The following is a 22,417-nucleotide window of genomic DNA, read 5'->3' on the forward strand; positions in this document are numbered from 1 at the left end:
TCTTCTTTTCTTTTCTTTTTTTTAACTTTCAGTCCAGTAGTTGCCCCTGAGAAAATGGACCTTCCACTGCGGTGTTTGGAGGTTGCTGCTGCTGCTAAAAAAAAACAACAACAACTCAAAACAACAACGACAACAAAATACAAGCTAACATGCGACAAGTGAGCTGAATAACAGGCTTTTGCTTTCTTAGAAACAGGGAGATTCTCCGTGTCTAAGTGTCCAAAATCAACTTAAATTAGCCTCTCCGAAATTACAGATACGTACGAGGACGCGAGGGGACGCGCACGCGAGGGATGATGGTAGCATGTGGAAAACAGGGAAGGCAAATCAACAACAAACCGCTGCATCACTGCCATACGGTCCAGACAATGCCTCAACCATCCAACTGAAAACCATCACTTAAACATTTTAATTGCCCTCTGCATATTTATAGAAGCAGAGCTAAAACAAGCTGTATCTTTTAGATGCAGTTGTGTTTTTTAGTCACATCTGTATGCAAAAGACAATAAGATTTTGCTCATGTCACGTGACATTTAACCTTTTCTTGTAGCTGCTTATCAGTCAGCGATCTGGGATAAAAGGATGCACACATCATTACGACGACATCTGCTGGACCGACATACCTGCAGGTCCTTCAGCCAGCTAACTAACTGGACATAGATGTACTTGCAGCAAGAGGTCCATCCCCCACACGAGGACATTCCTCTTAGTTTTAGCAGGAATTCAATGCAAGTGTTTTAAGTTCTGTGATTGTTGTTATTAACGGAAGACACTTTCAGGCATATGACCGGATAAAATGTCAGCACAACCCCTTTTTCTTCTGTCATATTACGTGTCCTTTCATCTCTAATCTCTTCTGTTTGTTTAAACTACACGTTGTCTTAATCCCTGGTGCGTCTTTTTCATTCTGTTTCTGATAAATCGGCATTTTAAACTCTGGTTAAATTCCAATGGTGATCATTTTAAACTGTATTCATGAAATGGTTAATAATATTCTGGCAGTGTATTCTGATACATACACAGAAGGTTTGGGCCCATCGCTTCATCTGAGGTGAGCATATTTATGCCCGGATTATCCCTCATTTAGAGGAGGCCCCATAGAGCTGTGAACACGTACAATACAAATTCATCTGAAGCAGAATTTAAGCACAGATGAGTTCACTCTGATTCTCCAGTAAATTAGTGCACTATTGCCACAATAAAAAAACAAAAAACAACCTCATTCACACATGGGTGGATCTGCAAAAGTCCAGGACAAATACTACAGAAAATCATCTGCAAACATAAAATAAGGGTATGAGAGATGATGTTGGAAGAGTGCAGGAGTGTTGCCTCCGCTGAGCTCCGAGTGATTTGGTTTACAGTTTCAACCTTGAGGCTACAATGCAGGAAACACAGTGTGAGTGTGTGTGTGTGTGTGTGTGTGTGTGTGTGTGTGTGTGTGTGTGTGTGTGTGTGTGTGTGTGTGGTGGGTGCCCGAGGCTAGCAGTGTTATTGTATCGGGGCTGGGTGTATTGTTTCAACCCTGAAGTGTTTCTGTACACAGCAATCTGTTGACCCTTCCCTGAATACTCTTAAAATTGTTTTCACCACCAAAGCTTTGACACACTTTCCCCATAATCATTGGGAGAGAATACATCGTTTTGAGGGCAATTTCACCTGCAGTGAGGACCAAGGACGTGCTTTTATTACACTTTTATTTCTCTTCAGCCCTCTTTGCTGTTGTTGTCCTATAATTTAGCAATATTCCATGAGAGGGTGCGCTCAACAACCAAAGTGTCAGGTATAACTTCTGTTGGCGTCACTGGACTGATTAGCGATTATAGTGGTTAATCCAAAAAAACAAACGTCAAATAATATGTTTCACTTTTTGAGGCAATTCTCTCTCTCTCTCTCTCTCTCTCTCTCTCTCTCTCTCCTTGCATTGACACCTCCCTGTTTTCTATTCCAACGAATGGGACGACCTGAGTCCCTGATAGTGAGCCAAACCAACTTCCGCTAATGTTTTCAAGATGGTGGAGTTAAATAAATAGCTTTCTTTGCTAGCGATAGCGTTTGTAGCATTATGTCTATGTCTCAGCCTCATCACATTATGCATGATTTAATGACGCATAAAAAAAAACTGAGATGTTCCTCAACTGGGTATGGATAGTAATAATAAATTGGAGAAGGGTCCAGGTATTTCAGTGTGTGTGTGTGTGTGTGTGTGCGCTCACACGTGTGTGCATGTGTCATCCCACAGTCTCAGAGGTCAATCCACTCAGTCAAGAGTCAATTTTGTTTTCCCCACAACCACAAATCAGATAACAGTTTCGGAGACATAAAAGACGAATGGCTCAAATGTCCGGTCCAGGGTTTTATGACCCCACAGGAAACAAAGCAATTATACGAGCAAAGTCATACAGTCCATAAAGGAGCGTAGCAGAAATTACCTCAATTACTGTAGTATTTATAGTGATGAGGCACCGTTCACTTGAGCACAAGTATAGGTGTGCTGTGATGCTGTAGTCAACCAGTCTGTTTTATTAATGCACCTCTCCTGATGACAAAACAAGTGCTGAATGTGTTACCTTGTTGTTACATCACTTCCTTTTAACATTAAAAGGGAACTTTTTCAAACTGGACCTAATTTATGCCAGTCTTTGTGAGAAATGGAAATAACCATTTATTTTTGAAGTGGCTCCAGCCAAACTGTGAGGCTGCAGCAACTGGCCACCGGTAAATTACATCCGCTAAAAGTGCAGTTTTCCTCCCTGACAGCCTCAGATTGCTATTATAACTGTATAATATGATGGAAATATGTGAACATCTGTTTACACATTCAGCTTGATCCTGTCGTGTTTGTTAATATGGCGAGAAATGGTGGCTTGATGCACTGCAAGTCGGCAGCCTCGGGACTGCAGTGGCCATTTTAACCAGGATGACTGCTGCCACACAAAGATTGGAACAAATACTACGCGTCTTTTCCTGAAGCGAAATGCTGTTCCAAAAGGGGAGAGACCTGCCGCAAACATTCATTTATCCTCTCCATCATGTTGTCAGACAACTATAATAACAATCTGGGCCTGTCCGTGAGAAATAAATGTCCTTTTAGTGGGTTTAATTTGACAGCAGCCAGTTGCCCCATTGGATTACAGCACTGTGGGGCTGGAGGCAGCTCTGCTTCTGCTCCAGACGGGAGAGATGGCAAACATGGTTATTTACATCACTCCCTTGGAATAAAAGAGTTAGGAAAATAGGGTCCAGGTTGAAAAAAAAAAACCAAACCCTGAAGTTCTCCTTTAACTTGACAAGCAGGTACCTCAATCAGCTGTTAATTTGAATCCCGATGTTGAATAAAACGCATCAGGAACAACATTTGGGGTAATTATGAGTAAAACCACACACAGTCAAGTCATTTCAAAATTATCTCCATACTATATGTATCAGAACAGATCACGTTATTATTTGAATCATCTAGCCTTCCGAACAAACTGTGGCGTTAACGTCCTACCAGATGTTGAGTTTATAACCATCATGAGTCGCAATTGATCCAGGAGAGCAGAGACAACGGCCACCCTAGAATCAACATCATCTCATCGGGCTATGCAGCTACTCTAATATTAGCTCTGCTCAATGGAGGTGGACGACCTCAGAGGCAGGGTGCTTTTAAGTCCGCATGGCCTGAACAGCTAATGGTGTACGTATAGTCTAAGTGAAAAGGCAGCGAGGGCTTCATTGGCTACTTAATGGAGGCTGTTTAATCGAATTCTTTTCGCCCCTCTTAATTTCTTGTGTCTTCTTTTTGGGACAGGGTGGGTGGGGGAGTGGTGGGGGGTATTCATTCAGCATGGAGAGAAGAAGGTGGAGATGGGTACCAGATGTCCACTCTGAGAGTGTAAGGTTTGTGTATGACCCCCCATGGAGCAAAGACGTTAAGACAACGGTGTCTGTGGCTGGCACTAAAGGCTCATCAAGGGCGGCCCCTCCTACGATGACACAGACAAGTGGCACGAACACACAGAAACACACACTCCAGCTGGGACGGTACCCGGTGACAGGACTCGCAGATGCCCAGGTGGTGCAGGAAAGCCTGGAGCCTTGCCCGGACTGGTATATGAGACACTGCCCACACTCACACATAGAGAAACGCGCACCTATAAAAATCTCGTGTTCCTGTGAACACACACTCACGCGCACAAAAAAAAAAAAAAAAAAGTGCACCACTGCTCCCTCCCCACCTTCTCACAATTAACACTGCTCCTATAGCTGGAGGCACAGAGGAAATGAGGTTTTGGTGTGTGTGTGTGTGTGTGTGTGTGTGTGTGTGTGTGTGTGTGTGTGTGTGTGTGTATGTTAGAGAGAGTTGTAAGAGGTAGACGGATTAAGGAGGAGGTGGGTGGAGGGTTATGGTTGGCGGAGGAAATATAATGTGTGGCATGGAACTATGTACTCGGGGTACGGTAATGACTGTGCATGAGAGGTGCTGTGTGTCAATGTGTGTGTGTGTGTGTGTCCGGATGTATGTGTGTGTGTGTGTATATATACGTGCACCCACATTAAGTTGTTCCCACCCATTCCCTCTCTAAGTATCATGTTCAGAGGCTGCAGTTCATTCCTGTCTGTCTGATTGTGTTGTTGTGCAGTCATGGCTAATTACCTTGATAGTCTGTTGACAGCACTGAGACAATTAAACAGCCAAATGGAAAACAGGAGGGGTAACATGTCTGAAATGTCCTCTCTGAGAGTTGAACTAAAGAGTGATTCATCTCCAACATGTGTTTATAATAGGAAATCGTTTACAGGCTAAAAGGATGGAGTTTGTTTAGCCAACTGGAGGACGCCTGCTCTGTTGTAAGGTTCAGAGTCAATGTGAGGCCATCAATATGTTCACATCCTAAGGTTACAGAAGCATACGATTTAATTCCTCCCCAATATGACCCTTCATTTAATCCAGGATATCCACAGATATGAGGCAAGCCTCTGCTTTTATCTCTGTTAAAATCATACTTTTATGAGTGGGCTTTTACTTTACCGTGTCTGCATCATTTGATCTGTTCTTATTATTAGGGTTATTTGTGTGTTTTACAATGTTATCTGGTTGGTTTGGAGCCCGTCAGTCCTGATGTGGGTCAAACGGATGACGGGTGAGTTGCATCTCTGATGCGGCGGCGAGCCTTCGTCCTGAGTCTTAAAACAGATACATTATGAAGTTAAAAGTTGGTTGAAGGAGTCAAGCTGTTGCTCCTTCAGGCTGCTCATCCAAATCACTAGTGAATTAATTCCTTAAACACACACACACACACACACACACACACACCTTGCTTTATTCAAGAGATGCACCTCAGTAACAGTTTGAAAATTCAGCACCCAGACTGCTGTTGCTATTGTCAAGTGACTGTACATGCCTGATTTATTTGGGCACAGCTTTCACGTTTCATGTTGACATGTTGTGTGTGAGTATTTTCCTTTTAAATCAGACGTGTGCAAAAATCAGTTTACAGTTACGATCACTAGCAATGACGTTTTAGTTTCAGTACGTAATACCTTTGATTTACCAACAAAAATAACATTTTTTCCCCATTATAAATGAATCTGTTAATAAATTGTCAGCTACTTTGGTCCGTTGGTGTGTGTGTGTGTGTGTGTGTGTGTGTGTGCGCGCGCACGCATCGTCAGAAAAATAGTATAACTGGCCATCACCATTATACAGCAGCTCAGTGTGATGTCTTGAAGCAGAAGCTCAGCAGCATTTGGTTTTCAAAAATATTCATTATTATGGAAGAGGAGAGCCGAGAGGCTGGAATCAGAGGGGTTTTTTTTTTTTTGTACTTTGCTTGTTGCATATCAAATCTATCACTGAATTCACAGATTGTCCAATTTAGTTCTAAAATAACAACAATAATGAATTATCTTGACAACATCTTCATTGTTTCAAAGTTCTGACTTCCTCTCGCTATTTCGGCCTTGCTTGCTTTATCTTTTATTTACGATGGCCTGGTCTTTATCGCTGTCAAACACCTCCCGGCTCTTTTAAAAACTACATCTTACAGCAAGTTAGTTGTGACTTGCAATAGTTTATTTAAATCATTTGGAGTGTGATTTCTATGCTTATCCATCTTGGATTATGACTCTACACAGCACCTCCGGTTATAGTGCAGTCTTTACATAATCAGATTAGAAAGCAAGCTTGTCTGAAATATTAAAGACACAGAGACTGGCGTCTGCAGACTCCATATGCCTCCATGTGATAGAGAAACCGCCATCTATACGTTTATGTGTGGCAGGCCTGTCCCATAGGTGATAGTAGCGTCTATTATGTACACACATTATGTACAAATAGAATTTGCATAAACATGATTAGGGAATTAAGAGGGTTAGGGGTTAGTGGCGTTTAGATGTGGGGGGTTGGGCTGAGAGCAGGATTTAAGATGCATTATGGGATTTCCAACAATGATTTTTGAGGCATTTCTAGCGAGCATTTGATACAGACGGGGGGGAATAAAAGAGGGGATGACATGCAACAAAGATTGTGAGCAGAATTTAAATCCACAGCCTGCTACTACATGCCGAACCTCCACTTCACCCTTGGGAGTAAATAAATTGTGGGTATGTACATGTAGGTTCCTCCAAAGATACTGCTTGCCTGTGGAAAACAATCACTTCACAACTTACTGCTCGCAGCGTTCTACAAAATGCAGATTGATTTTGCTCCAGTGTTTCAAAGGAATACAAATATTGCCAAACAATTCACAGCTTCGAAATACATTAGAAGCTCTCAGCGACTCTGATATGCGATCAGTCTTTGTGTCAAGAACTCAGTCGACCCGCGGCGGCGAACTTAGTGAATTAAACAGGAGCGAGGCCGGCAGCAGGGCAGGCTTGGCACGGCAGTTGTCGCTGTAGACTCATTCCAGATTGGGTCTTCAGGGATTGTGGAGGAGTGGTGGTGGTGGTGGGGGGGTGGTTGGTTGGTGGTGGGTACAGTTGGCAGGGTTGCTCACACTCACTTAGGGCCAGGCTTGAGGCAGTGTGTATGTGTGTGTTTGTGTGCGTGTGTGTGAGTGTCCTGGTGTGTGTTGGCAGGATGTGTGCTGGCAGCACCCCCGTCTGACACCACAGTTGGTCCCCTCTGGATATCCTTCACCCCTCCACCCCACCCCCTGTTCTCCTGCTACACAACCTGCCCTCCCCGCCGCCTCCCCTCTTCCGGGGGGAGGCCAGGGCATCTCCAACCTCCTTGTCCCTTTCTTCTTCCTCTTCCTCGATTTTCTTCCATATTTCCATCTTGTCTAAACCTGATCTTGGATGAAACCAAATATTTCAGACTGAAGATATTAATGGGTTATGTTTTGTCTTATTAAATGAGGAATAAATTTCAGGGGGAAAAAAATACGACTGAACAATAAATTAATGAAACAGAAAAAAGAGAAAAAACATTTTATGGGAGCTTTTACAGGCTGTTTTCAGGCAGCAGAGGAACTGCCATCAAATTGGCATGAATATATGATACATAATGAAAAAGAAAGGAGTGCCTATGTAATCAGATATGCACGACAAAGCCCTCTTCATGCAGAAGTTTCCTTTGACTTAAATGTATTTTTTCCTATTAACATAATAAGTCTCCATGTAGAGAAAACCCTCATTTAACCAGTGCTGAGAAAACAGATCCTGTTTTTAGAGGTTTTCCCTGCAGAATTAAGCCGTTATGACACCATTAGAGGAAATTTTAAAGTCAACACTGATGCAGAGTTTTAAAAACGGCAGAAGCAAGCCCCCCCCCCCCCCCCCCCCCCCAGTGCCTCTGACGTCTTTGTTCCCTCTCTGTCCCTCATCTGTTCTACATTCAGGACAGTAGTCAGCCTGCTTCCTTGACTATTTTCTTTATTTACCACAGGAAGTCTGAGACATCTCCAGTTTAAAGGAGAAAGCAGACAGGAGGTTCTGGATAGATGGGCCTCAGGCTAATGAGGATACATTTTGTGACTGAATGTATGGGTGTGTGTGTGTGTGTGTGTGTGTGTGTGTGTGTGTGTGTGTTGCAGAGGAGGGTTTAGAACAAGAATAGAAGGAGGTCTAAAAGCACTAAAACTTCCCAGAGCACCAAACAGCACATCTGTGCAAAACCAAACTCAAAATTCACCGTGAAGGCACATTCTTTCTCCACTCTGTTGTGTCTTAAGTTGCTTTAGTGCAACCCCCCCATACACACACACACACACTGCCACCCCCTGTCCCCTCCCTCTGTGTTTCCCTGTGGCAGATGGGCACTGTGTATGACAGCAGGGTCATCAGGTCACATCCACATGGGGTAGGGCTCTCCTTTTGTGTGTGTGTGTGTGTGTGTAATTTGACCTTTTGCAAGCACAAATGTATCATCTGTCTTTTTTTGAGTGTGTGTGTTTGGTATGAACAAACAAAAAGTACATAGACCTTAGAAGTGTGTATATATTTCATTTTTATTGTGTCTGTGGCAGCAACTGTGCATCTGTATAGCTCCGTGTGTGTGTGTGTGTGTGTGGGGGGGGGGGGGGGGTCACAGAGCAGCCATGTACAAGGGAACTGAGGCGAATGTTAGTAACCCCACAGCCTATTAGGTTCTCACACACACACACACACACACACACACACAGTCCTGTCCTGCCTGCAGACATGCGTGACTGTCTGTGTGGCACAGTCACGCATGTTTTCATGAATGTCTGCATATGTGTGTAGGTGCAGGGTAGAGACTGCGCAGACTGCACGGATGAGAGAATTTAAATGCGCGTGTGTGTGTGTGTGTGTGTGTGTGTGTGTATGCCATTGTGTGTGAGACAGAAGCCTGAGGGCATGCTCATCAGCGGAGAGACATAGATTTGCATAATGAAATTCCCTCTATCGCACCGCCGCAGAGGACAAAATAAAACAAGACCCTTAACAAACCCTTTAAACACCTGGGTGAATACAACAAAAGTACACACACATGTACACACATTTATCCTTCAGAACTTTGTACCTCGAGTGTTGCGAGAGGTTTCGGAAGTTTGGGTCTATAGGTTGCATTGCTCTTGTGTGTAATGAGTGTGTCCTTCTGTGCGACGCTTTGTTTATGAGTGTGTCCTTCTGTGCGACGCTTGTTTTGCTCTGTATGACAACAACAACAATGCAGTTCTGCTTTGCAATTGTTCTCATCTCTACAACCGTTTCAGAAAAGCTATTGTAGTGAGCGTGTGTGTGTGTGTGTGTGTGTGTGTGTGTCATAACCAAGAAAGACATGAAAATCAAGACCACAGCTTGCACTGTGTGTTTTAATCAATGTTTGCAAAAAATCTCATCTTTCTGACTTGGTCATCAAATAATCCACTCTTGAATGGTCACCATGATGTGAACACCCAGCCGTGTGTGTGTGTGTGTGTGTGTGTGTGTGTGTGTGAGAGAGAGAGACTCAGCACACGACGGTTCTATCAGTGTATCTGTCAGGTGAGATGATAAAGGCGACCAGGGACCTTCACATGTGCACGCCTGGCAGACAGGAACTATCCCATCACCGCTGTTCCCTGCCTGCCTGAATATAATGTGGTACACGCTTCAGGAGAGGAGCAAGAGGGAAGGGTGGAGGTGATGGAAGGATAGACTGGTCGATAGAGGAGGAGGAGGCGGAGGCAGTGGAGAAGCGAGGGAGATCAGTTGTTTTGGACACGCATCATTTTTCCTCCAAAAAGGACACTGGCAGCTGCTGGGTGTGTAACGGGGGGGGGGGGGGGGGGGGGGGGGACAGGGTTGCTGTGAATGCATCGGAGAAGAAAAGCATCCAAAACCACTTGTTTTATCAGAGGAAAGAACAATAACAGAGCCAACATGTCGGCAGACAAGGACGGAAACAGCAATGGATTTCAGGGGTCTTAAGGATGTTATTCCTCTCTGTGCTTAGACTCCAGACGGCGTCCAACGGCTGCTGGCAGCAGGGCGGCTGAATGAGGCCTTCCACACACACTTAGCTGGCATTTTACGACCCTTAAAACACCGCTTTTCCAAAACACTCTCCACAATAGATAAATTCACATTGTCGTGTGGAGGGGCGAAACACAGCTTTTCAAAAACACTCATGTGTGACAGTAAAGCCTCACAAATATGATTAAGTATTTCTGCTCAGCAACAATGGTCTGCCAGTTTTCTGTCACTGCTACTTGTCTCCGTGATCGATCTTTTGTTTTGTTTTTTTTGTAAAAATAAAGCCAACAACAAGGGGGGGTCTCTCACTGCATCAGTCCAGGAACTACTATTAGGCAGACAAACATTAGCCTTCGCACCCAACAAATCCCTCAACACAATGCCATCTATAGCTTAACTGCTTCCCTGTCTGATCAGGATGAAAGCTGCAGCAGAGGAACTGTCATCATGGTTCCAGCATCCTTCCTTGCGCTACAGCACAACTGAGCCATGTTACGGTTGCTCAGAAACCTTGAAACTCGCAGATCAATCATGCAACCTGGACTGCCTGGATTCTATTTCTCATTTCACTGAAACCTTTCAAAAATAAATAAATACATATACATATATATATATATATATATATATATATATATATATATATATATATATATATATAATAAACTCATAGTAACAATGCAATATATGACAACAGGAAGTAGTTTTGCAACACCAAGTATCGCAAAAACAAACCAAACATACGAGCCTCAAATACATTCTTGATTTCTACGACTGTGTGTAATGTCTGGATTCAAGCCATAAAAAAGGTGTCAGCAATATCAGTGGATTATTTTTGGTATCTTGTGTGCAGCAGGGCAGTAAAAAGTCCACTAACTCTACTAGACAAGGACTGCTGTGTGCGCCACAGGACAACAACCTGGCGTCTGGAGGAGGCCGGTGGACCCAGGTGCAGGAATCAGCAGCAGGCAGGATGTTAAATGAGTGCATTCTCTTTAATTAACAAGAAAGGTGCAAAAAGAGAAGTGGATAAAGCAGGTAACCGGCAATCTCATGACGGATGAGGGTGAACAGGCAAGCCAGCAGACATCTGACGAAGCGAGAGGAAAGCGCGGCGCTGAAGTACAAGAGAACTAATTACACAGAAAGGTGTGGAGTATCAGGTGAGGAGACAGATAGGAAGAGATGAGGAAAACAAGTTAATTATTTTAAGTGACCACACTTTTCCTGCTGGGTATGTTGGTCTTTAACAAGGCAATTTTTTATCCAGTGATTACGGATTAATCAACGAAACCATCTTTAATAGTTCTCAATTTAGCCTGAATATTCGGACTAAATCACTGGTGATGTCACTGAATGACAAAAACATGAGTATTTTTCTCTAAAAACTTTTTGGATGTATGTTTTTATATACGTAGCATTTGTTTTCATCTCCTAGTATGAGTTTGACATAAAAAAATAAAAAAGGGGTATTAAACTTTTTGCAAATTCGTGAGGGTTTCTGAACCTAAAACATAAATATACTTTAAATATATATTATGAAAGCTCAGTTCTACCAGGGGCATTGTAATGATGAACTTAAACATTAAAGAGCATCACTGTTAGCCTGCTGGAGCTCAGGGAGCTAACGTTAAGCTAACAGTGTCAGCTAACATTCTTTGATAAACCATGGATCTATGAGGACGAGACGCTGAGTCACCGTCTGAACATCCAGCAATTTGATTTAATAACATTCCAATTTAATCATGTTTTTTTAATCCGCGCCACTGTGACATTCAAACCTTTAGCTTCTGTTACTTCAGTAGTGAACAGAAGGACATCGCGTGGAACCAGAGATCGTGTAAAACATCCTGATTATTTCTTTTTTAGTGGTTATTGGGGCTTGAGCAGCCCTGTAAGGAGCCCAAATCCCCACTGGAGGACTACACTTGAAGGCTGGTGCTGCACTTCCTCAGGACCCGGCAACACACCCACCAAATCTGAAGACGACTAGATGAGGAAACACGTGCACACACACACACACACACACACACACACACACACACACACACACACACACACACACACACATTGATTTCCACAAAAAGATACTTTGTATGAGTTTGACACTGAAAATAATCTTTTTTTTTTTTTTTAAAGATATCTATTTATAAAGCATGACTTTGCACTTTGCCTTGTGTCAGTGGTTCTGGAGGGGATTTTGTTTACATCCCTGTACAACATTTAGAGAAACCGGAGTGTTGCGAGCCGAGGAGCCACACTTCTCAACCTGTACCACTCCACTACTCTCTGCTCCTGCTATTACCAGCCACTTAACACACCTCACACACCAGCGAGAACATCAATATTTTACTGGTGGTGGGTTTGAAATAAACAACAACAACAACAAAAAATACAGCGACAACCACCTCTGCTCTCTTCCACCCCTGCAACACACACACACTCACACACACCCTCGCACCCGTATCTTTGAAACGGAGCACGGCGGACACCTTTGTCTGCAGACAGCTGCATCGTGTGTCGTCTGAAATGTGCGATTTGAATTCGAGGCACGCACACATGGCGACACACGCATTTGCACAGATAAACTTAATGAGGACTTGGTGAATGTAAAGCATTAACCATACTGATGTCACTGGTACAGTGAGGAGCAGGGCCCCCTTTGGTATGCTGGCCACACACACACTCAAGACCCACACACACACACACACACACACACACACACACACACACGTCCTGATACTGGGCCTTGTGTTCTGTTTCCTTTGGCAACGGAAGTTCCGTATTTAAGAGTCCTGCTAGACAAAACAAATAGCCTCCTGCACTCCTCTGTTTTTCACTCTTATCGTTCCATCTCTTTCTCACCCCCCCACCCACCACCACCTTGTCTCTGTGTGGTTTTCGCTGTCTATCATCTTCCTTTCCCCTCCCTTGTCCTCTCATCTAGTTTCATTCTCCATCGTTTGTCCTTTCTTTTCTCCGCTTCCTGGCGTTCTCTCTCTTTCTTATGCCCCCTCTCTGCCCAGTTCGCACACTAACACGGCTCAGTGCCTCTCTGGACACACACCATTCTCCGTGCTCATTGTTCCCCCTGACAGCTTTTGTAGTAGAGAGAAAAAGCACCCTGCCCCCCCTCCCTTCACAGTCCCCATCTCCCAAATTCACCGACTTAAAAAAAAAACAACCTCCTCTTCTTTTTGCTTGCCTTCACTGCTTCACCCCACCCTGCTATCAGTGGTAGTGAGGGCCGATGGTAAAGGCAGGGGGGGCTTACCACTGGTCCACGCACACACGGCACAACACACATTCCACAAGCGTAAAGGTCAAAGGGTGCAGCTGCCTCAATAAAGAGATGGGGGGAGGGAGAAAAAAGAGCGATGGAGAGGGACTCTTTCACTTTGCTCCCTTTTTGCAGAAAAGGAGTTAGATTGCCGGGGTTGGAGGGGGGGGGGGGTATATTGGGGGTGTAGGGGGGTTCGTTTTTTGGCTTGTTTTGCATGGTTTGGAATAGTGGTTGTTGTACCGCTTTCTCACACTCTGTTTACTCTGTTTGGCTGCAGCAGATGTACACACAAATGGTTGGTTCCAGCTATTTACCAGGAAGAATCCTTGGCTGTGTCGTCTTTGTTTTTATGACAAGCAACATGCAGGATCTACTGTTGGCGAATGGACAAAATGCTCCATTTCTGGGTAGGTTTTTAAAAGCTGGACCGAGAATGGACCCTTCTTTTTTTCCTCTTTTTTTGCTCGGTATCAGGTAGCAGACAGTCCTAGCATCCAGTCTGGCATATCAACGATATGATATGACCACAGAGCCCATCTGTAAAGCCTGAGAAATGCATGATATAACACAGCCCAAGGCATTTTTCCACAGAAGACATTCGGACACAGTAGGAAAAGCAGATGTGTAAATAATCAAATTAAAGCTGGCTGAGTTCCATTTCGCTGCAGATTCAGGTTCGAGTTCTTGCTGACTCACTGTTGCACTGTCACAGTTTGCTTGAACTTATTACAAACTGGACTTTTCCATGAAAAGCCCAAATATCTGCTGTGAAAAATCGTTCGTATGAGTCTCTCTGGTGAAGAGTGTGCACCTTGAAGCACTCACCTCTGCAGGTAACACTGGAACATTCGTGGGTTTGAAGCGTAAACTGGTGTCACGTCGGTGGAGGAAGATCAGCAGCAGGTACTGAGGCGTGATGTCGTCTTAAAAAACAAGCAGAACCCCAGGAACATAAAAGCTTATTCATAAAATCACCAGGTGAAGTAAAGACGCACTCTCACGGACACAAACTTAAAAGGTGGTGGAGCAAACATGATGAGAGCTACAAAAACTAAATGACAAATGGAGGAGGACCAAAGTCACAAATTAAAAAGCTTTACTCAAAAAAAACAAAAACAAAGTGGGAAAGCTCCAAACCGAAAGAGAATTCTAGAATGTTGGGTGTGTAAGATTCATCAAGACATTCTCACTTTCCTCCAACTTGCATACACAATCTGCTTCATGAAATAAACGAAGCAACTTGAGACATTTTATTGTTTCATCAACCCGCTGCTGTCTGGAAGGTTCCGCCGTCGTAGGAGGCTCTCCTCCCTGATCCCCCTCGTGTTCTCGACTCACCCATGCAGGCTTCCACAGAGCCGGTCGTGTTCTGACTGTTTTGCTTTGAACGCAGATTTAGTTTAAGGATAAAATGATATCTAGTCTTAAAATAGTGTCAGAGTTAATAAAATCTAAACTCTTCTCAATCAAATTGTGTTGTGATATCAGTGACCCTTATTAAATCAGCGCTAGGAGACTAAAGTATTTATACTATTATGAGTCGGGAAGCGGACAGGAAAAAGTACTCCGATAATCATGTCAAGGCCTTTTTTTTTTTTCGAAGTATGAATATACTTCCACATGCAGTGTTCCTGTCAGTCACGGACCTTCATCAGGGCAGAGTTTGAAACGATGATGATGATGATGCAGCTTTCTTTTACTCTTTTACCGCACAAATGAGTGGATGAAGACAAATGTACAGGAAGTGACATCACAGGATAATATGACGACACAAAGGGGGAAAAGGGAAATTAAGGAATAGAGAAGGAAAGAATAATTGAACGATACAGATTGAATAGAGGAAAAAGGTGAAATGAAAGAAGAAGAAAAAAAGGGTTTGGAGGGCATTATTTCTCAGGCTGTGTCAGAAATATTCAAAGGAGGGTAGGCGCCGCCTGTTTTGGGCTTTCGTTCTGGATTTTTTTTTTTTTTACAGGCTTCAAGGGTTCTCGTTCCATGCCTGCTCGTCCAGGAAGTAGACGCGTCACCTGTTTCAACAGCAAATCAGCTGCAGACATGCCTGAGAGGCCGGCGGTGGCCCTTCTCCAGCCGCCGTCATTTTTGACAGGAAATCAGAGGTAAACACAGGTGTTACTAATCCTGTTAATTAAGACTCTCAATCCAAGTAGAACAGAACCTTTGTTAATGTCATTAGTCACACCTGTGTAAGTGTGTGTGTGTTTGCGCGCGCTGTGGAAAAAGTCCGGTTGTAGTGGTGCTACATGGAGAGTTAGGACTGTTGTTTCACCTCGCAGGAGTGGAAACAGTGGAGGTGCAGCGAGTCTTTGCTGGAATCTGACGTGTCTTTAAGGTGCCGGGTTATTGGATCGATGGCGCCTGTGGTTGACTAAATATGACACACCAGCATTTTCAAAACTGCCTCTACCAATGATTGATATACTGATATAAATATATATACAACAAAAACATAGACACCACTAAAATATGTTTGATCTAAAACTACAAATATGAGGGAATGTCTTTTAAGACACTCGGCTTCGGCTCACAGCAGCTACCCAAGCTCTGAAATCAGAGAGGGGGAGAGAGAGAGAGAGAGAGACATTTTAAATAAAAATTTGACTCTCAACCTGCAAAGGCTAATGGGAGGCTGCCACAGCACAAGTGGTGTGAAATCCTTCTTGATGGATTGAAAAGTGTCTTTAGGGATCCAAAAGCTGGGCTTCTGGAGCATCTCAAAGGGTGTGGTGCTAACCAGGATGACTTTGGCATGATCACATTTAGACTTGACTGAGTGAAAATTAAATCAGATTCTCTTTGAACAGGATTCGCTTTGAACTCTGGCCGGGCATCATTTAGAGAAAGGTCTCATGACACAATTTGATGGTGGAAATGTGTGCAGGTAGGAACCCGCCGTTCTGTGGTTAGTGCTAAACTTTGAACTTAACATGAAAAACTTCCCGGCTCTTCATGCAACCTCTCATCTTGTTACACACACGCACGCGCACACACACAAACACACGCACACACTTCCTCACGGCAATGATGATGCATTAAAGACTTGAAATAGGTGTGACATGCACCAATTGGTATGATGAAAACCAGTTCTGTATCTTGCATGTTGCACACTTCTTCACAAAAAAGAACAGTCCTTTCATTGTTAATTAGTTGGGCTTTACAGTACATCAAGTTGTAGAACATTCCTATCAAATTCTTGACCTACTTAAAATAAAGTACAGATAGGCCTTGAGCAGGCGGTTCTGGTAAGAATTTCTTCTTTTCTTTTTCATCTGCTGGCAGGTCAGAAGTCAGAAGTCGAGTCCTGCTACAGAACAGTGCACCCAGCTGCTTAAGAATAACATCCTGAATCACACAGACTCTGTTTCCACTGCTATCTGCATATTTTTTGCGCTTCAGTTACTTGAGCTATAAGTGGAGATTTTTCATCTCAGTCTAAGAAATTTATGCAAATCAAGTTGTGGCACAAACAAGCCCAAGAAAAAGGGGTGCTGCTCATCCAAAAAGCCCCCCCCCCCCCCCCCCTCATCACCAATCGCAAGAGCAAATTGCGTGCTTCAGCTGTTAAGACTAATCCAGCAAGTCTGGCACCCGTACACCCTAAAGCCCCTGCGTAACTGGAGCTTTTTCTGATCTGATTTGAGAATGTAAGATTGAAAGCCATTTCTATTGCTTCCCCCTGACTTGCTGGCTATCGCTGATGTAGACTCACCATAATCACACTGTTTAAAATGCAGTTGAAGTCTAGTGCAACCTTTCAAAAATGATGTACGCGGTGAGTTGCGGCTGCAAGCTTTTGTGGAGTCCATGCAACCTTCATTCTGAATCATTTCTGAATGTCACTAAGCACATTTAAAAAATCATTTACTCTCAGTGTTTCTGTACAGTGAGACTTTATATTCCACTCTGAAACGTTGTTTTGAGTCTTTTCTAACTGACGGATGACCCGACCAAAAAAAAAAGTGATTTTAACATGTAAAACATGCCGCAGACTTATAAGATATAAAGAATGTGTTTTAGGAATCTTCATTTTCACAAACATATTTACCAATAGCGGTTTTATCTCACTATGTAGCACAAATCTGTGCTCAGTATGCGGTGATCATTTCATCATTTCTTGACTGGCAGTGCCTTGGGCTTTGTGTTCCTTCACATAAATGTCCTCCTTTTCAACAACGCGACAGTAGCGGTGCGTGCGTCCAAACAAAGACACACGCACACACAGGTTTGTGCAATAGTCACGTAACATGGTGAAAGAAGCCAGGCATCAGTACAGATGCAAGTACTTCCTGTGTATTTTTCACCTGGCGTCACCTGAACTGCCGTTGCTCGTGGACACTTCGGCAGGCACGAGGAGAAAACACACGATTGGGCTTTGGGTTTCTGTGGAACCACAGGACCACCCTGTAACGCGGCCTCTTTGTCAGAAAGTGGGGGAATTCCTTTACAATGAACTTGAAATCCAAGTCAAGTTGTTATGAATGAGGTTCCCGCTAAACTGGCAGTTGGAACAATAGAAGGGTGTCTTGGAAATGAACTTCAATCACATGAAGGCTTGGTTTTAGTTGGACCGTCTCTGAGAATGTGGTTTATGGAAATTCTGCTTGTTGATCTGCTCTGGGTTTGTGTGTGGAATGTATTTGTGTATAGCATCTTGCTTGGCTGGAGTGGTGTGTGTGTGTGTGTGTGTGTGTGTGTGTGTGCGTGTGTATTGATGTGTAAAAAAGAGAAAGCGTTGGCTCTTTCACCGCTGGTTCAACCATTAAAACCAGAGGTAATCTCGCAGTTTTAAGTCGCACATCAGGTACTCCTGAATTCTTCACATACACAGAAAGCTCAAATGTTTTTCCCATAGATGAAACTTTGAAAAAAAAAAAACTTTTTAGAATTCACCAAGTGAGTGAATAAAACAACGGCTTCAAATGCTAAGCTAATTTGTACCCATTTCCATGTCTTAGAAAAACACACCAGAAACACAGACAGATCAATATATTCTACAGAAGGTTCCTGAAGGAAAACTAATCACAATCGATTACAGGTTATTAGCTGAGAACCAGTTTGCTTGTTAAAAAAAAAAAGAAAAGAAAAAAAAGATCAGACGGCTTTTCAGAGTCCGAAAGAAAAAAAAGCCTTGTTTTTCTCAGAATGAAGCTTCAAGTTAATAAAACACACGACACACATTACTGATCAAAGGGCCTCGATGTGAACACCGCAGCCTGGCCCTCCAGCAGTGTAGTGTTACTGGCCCCCCGACAGGAGAGTGCTGACCCGGTCCTGTTGCGCCCTCACTGACAGACCTCGCAGCTCCGCGGCGGTGACCACCGGACAAACAAGTGTGCTCCAATCGGGCTGCTGCTTCGCTTTTGGCACTTTTTTTCTGCTGGCGGATGGAGTCAAGCTTCAGCAGGGCAGCGGCGAGGACCCGCTGGATGGGAGCCTGAGAGCTGAGCCCGTCTCAAACCGTTACAGTGAAACTACGTTGCGAGGGGCGTCTCGACCGGAGAGGAGCGACGCTGGAATCATCACAGGGATGTCTGATCAGTCCTTCGGGAGAACCTGCGATGACAGATGTGTGTCATGTTTCATATTATTGAAACTCTATTGGAAGCAGAGAATCTTCAGAAAGGGGGTGTTTTAATGGACTCCAGACCATTGACGTGAACTGTCAGGACGGCTGAAAAAACAAACAACACACACACACACACACACACACACACACACACTGCAAGTGAAACTATCGAAACGCTCTGCAGAAGTAATTGAGAACAGGTGCCGCTCGGCCGCTGATGACAGAATATTGAAGAGTTTTGCCTGATTGATTTGATAGAGCAGCAAAAGTGCAACTTGATCACTCAGCTGCTCGGTTATTGCTGGTGCTGCCTGGCCCGAGTCCACGACATGCGAGTGGATATCTCTCCGCACTTCCTGCTGCTTTTTGTGGTAGTTTTGTTCCATTTTCTGATGTGATTTTATGCCTAAATTATTATTTGAATAACATCCACGCCCTGAAATGAAGCCAGCATTGCTCTTGAGTGTGATAAACAGTTTTGTTGTAAATGAATCCCTGTTCGGAAGTTTACTTTCCAATCCACAAATCCTGCTCAGAGAGCAAGGTGAACATTGTATTCATATTTCATGGTTCTCATTTATCCCTTTTATGAGAGGGAACCGCCTTTTAATAAGCCTGTTTGAGTTTAGCCGGGGAGAATTTAATGAAAGGTCAGCGTGATGACACGACACCAGCAGTGACACAAAAATATGCTGAGCTTATTTTTTTTTAAATTGTATACGTGAGGACACGCGCGCGCGCGCACACACACACACACACACACACACGAGAAAAACTGGCAGCCAGGCATAATTTTTTTTAAAGCAGCCAAGGATCATATTTAGAGGCAAAACTCTTTAATTGAACACAACCTACTTTGTTTTTTCCTGCAGCATCAGTTGTGTGTATGCATAATGGAGTGTGTACAGTGTGTGGTGGGACATCAGGGGAGCTTTTTGTGTTACAAGCAGAGGCAATTCAGAACTTTAGCTTGTTTCCGACAACAAGGGCTGCAGTGGCACTATCCACTCAGGAATATTAACAAGTTAATCATCTGAAATTAACGCTCTTATATCCTCCAGCCAAACACATAAATCACAACAGCCCCACCCCCACACCCCCCCCACCCCCTCGACTGTGAGCTATTTTCTAACCGCTTTTCCATCTCCACCTCTCCCCCTCGTTCTCTCGCTCTCTCCATCAGCTCCGCTTCTGCACATCACAGCTGCACTTGTCATCAGGCCTGTTATTAACTGTAACATTTTTCTCACTCCGCAGCGCAGGGGGAAAAAAAGGAAAAAGAAGGAGAAGGAGTCCGAGAGGTAGTGAAAGAGAGCAGGAGCTGCAGAAAGAGAGGGGAGGAGGGGAAAAAAAGACAAAAGATGTGTGACAGTCTGGTGGTGAAAGAAGAGAGAGGAGGGAAATGAGAGTCTGGAGGTACGGTGGAATAGCTGCCAGCATCAGTGCTGTAAAATCTGGGATTTTCTCCCGATAATTCCTCTTCTGCTCAGGTTTAATTACTCGTCCTGAGCTATCTGTCGGCCTCCAGCTCTGGCCACACACATCCAATCCGACAGCATGACCTTTCAACCCTTCATCCCTCCCCCAATCATGACATGACATTTCAGGTCTGTCAGGTGCGAACCATCGGTGCTCCATGTGTCTCCACCTCCGGGTGTTAAGACACTACATTCATCACTATGACATTATAATCACGGCAGTTTTATCCTGATTCATAAGCAGATTCCTGGGTATATTTCTTTTGATGTAAAGCGTTGTCTCTCCCTCTCTCCCCACTTTTCCCTCGCTCTACTCTTATCCTTGACCTTCACTCATTCCCATGGTAACTGCGACTCATTCAAGGATTGTTTCGTCGGCAAGTCAAGTGGGCCAATCCTTGGGTTTTAAGTTTCGCATCAGCGGCAAAGCTTTTCAAAATCTAATTTAAGGGATTATCTCTCTATTGATTTCACTTAAAACTGATTCTTTTCTCTCTCCATCCTTCTGCTGCTGTGATAAAGTATCAGAATGAGGAAGCACCGTGTGTGTGTGTGTGTGTGTGTGTGTGTGTGTGTGTGTGTGTGTGTATCAAGGCTTCCTTCCTCCGCGGAGTTATGAGAAGGCTCAGCCGTCTCACTTGGCAACGCATGGAGAGCGCGTGAGAGTGTTCGTCTTTGTGTGCCGTTCCAACTTTTGGCTCCTATCTGCATCTGTCTGCGTGTGTGTTCATGCAGCACACACACACACTCACACACACACACACACACACACACACGGCTATCATCCTCTCTGGCATTAATATTCATCTGTGTGTGCATTGAGCAGAACAGATTAGCAGGAGTAATGATGAGCATGTAATGATAAGGGGACCACAGCAGTCCCGATAGTCTAAACAGGCCTCCTTTAAACCCGAATGGAAAGAAGCAAGCAAACTCATTACAGCTTAACAGCCATTAGATTAGCATTAGTTCCTCTTTGAAGGGAGTACTGCTGCTGCTTTCCATGGATTAGCAACAGTGGTGAGCCATTCAAGAAACATTATCACAACTGATTTGGCAGCTAGTAGCTTCTTATTTGTTTTCATTTCTGATCACTGCCTAGGGATGGTGGATTTCTGTAGATTAGATTAGAAGCATGCAGGTATTCAACAGGTAGATCTACTCGGTTCCTAACCCACCCGTGTGTGTGTGTGTGTGTGTGTGTGTTTAACCTGGAATTCTATGGCCATATAAAAGGACAAGACAGAATAACACCACAACTTACTGTATTTGTTGGATGTTGGTGTAGCTCAGCAGTGAGCAAGCAAGAAGGTACTGGTTCCAGGCCCGCTGGGTTCGTGTGTTCTCCCAGCTGCTGCATGGGGATGAACGCTGGTTTCTTCCCCCCCGAAGGAGCTGCAGCCGGTCACTGCACGGATTTTGTCATATTTGGTGATTCTTTTTAACCAGCTCAAGTTCAGCTTTACCCCAGTCATGATCTCAACCACATCTTCTGCTTCATTTCAGCAGGATTATGCAAAATCTACCAGCACCAGGACCTTTACAGAACTCGGTGAAAGGGAGGAACATGGGTCAAGAACAAACCTATTAAATTTTGGAGCAGATGCATTTGACAAAGCAAAATTTTGCTTCGGTTTTGGCTGCGGTCGGCACTCTCCGAGGGAACTTTCATAGCCCAGCGTTTGGACCGTTTTAATCAGACCCTGGTGCGGTTCAACCACTGATGCAGTTCATTTGGCCACTTGTGAGAGGAATAATCATTCTCCCTCGTACTCTACAATCCAACCCTGGACTGGATCACTGCAGGAAGCAAACCAGCATGCAGAGGATTATGTGCTGACTGTGCGCTGCATTTGTTCAGATGTAAACAAAACAATGACCGGGCGATGACCGCCTTGGACTTCGGCAGCAACCCCGCTTTTGCTCGACATCTGGCATGAGAAGTTTATATTTTCCCGTTGTTTTACTTTTCTTTTCTTTTTTTTGGACCAATTAGAGAGACGTCTGTGATCACATTTCCAGCTCCCTTGTGTCGAGCTGTATGAGTGTGAAAGAGGGCCAAGAAGGTCAAAATGTCAGCTGGGTGGAAGGTTGTTGTTTTTTTGTTTTTAATTCTGGTAAACCGATAGATAATTTACTATTATTTCTCTGTGTTGGTCTTGCCAG

The 22,417-nt window shown here is 44.0% G+C and overlaps 2 long non-coding RNA genes across 2 annotated transcripts; one reads left to right on the forward strand and one right to left on the reverse strand.

Annotated features, from left to right (window-relative positions):
• Positions 1 to 14,922: 14,922 nt before the first annotated feature.
• Positions 14,923 to 16,619, forward strand: LOC147238389 (uncharacterized). The gene is made up of 3 exons (XR_015111895.1): positions 14,923 to 15,306; positions 16,012 to 16,088; positions 16,487 to 16,619. It is a non-coding gene; the product is annotated as an uncharacterized LOC147238389 (long non-coding RNA).
• Positions 16,620 to 18,316: 1,697 nt separating this feature from the next.
• On the reverse strand, positions 18,317 to 18,948 carry LOC147238390 (uncharacterized). Its single transcript, XR_015111873.1, has 2 exons — positions 18,855 to 18,948; positions 18,317 to 18,760 (listed from the first exon to the last, which is right to left on the reverse strand). It is a non-coding gene; the product is annotated as an uncharacterized LOC147238390 (long non-coding RNA).
• Positions 18,949 to 22,417: the final 3,469 nt, after the last annotated feature.

The sequence above is a fragment of the Aulostomus chinensis genome, chromosome 24, assembly GCF_037954235.1.
Source record: "Aulostomus chinensis isolate RoL2024-O1b breed Wild chromosome 24, RoL_Achi_v1.0, whole genome shotgun sequence".
Lineage (NCBI taxonomy): Eukaryota > Metazoa > Chordata > Actinopteri > Syngnathiformes > Aulostomidae > Aulostomus > Aulostomus chinensis.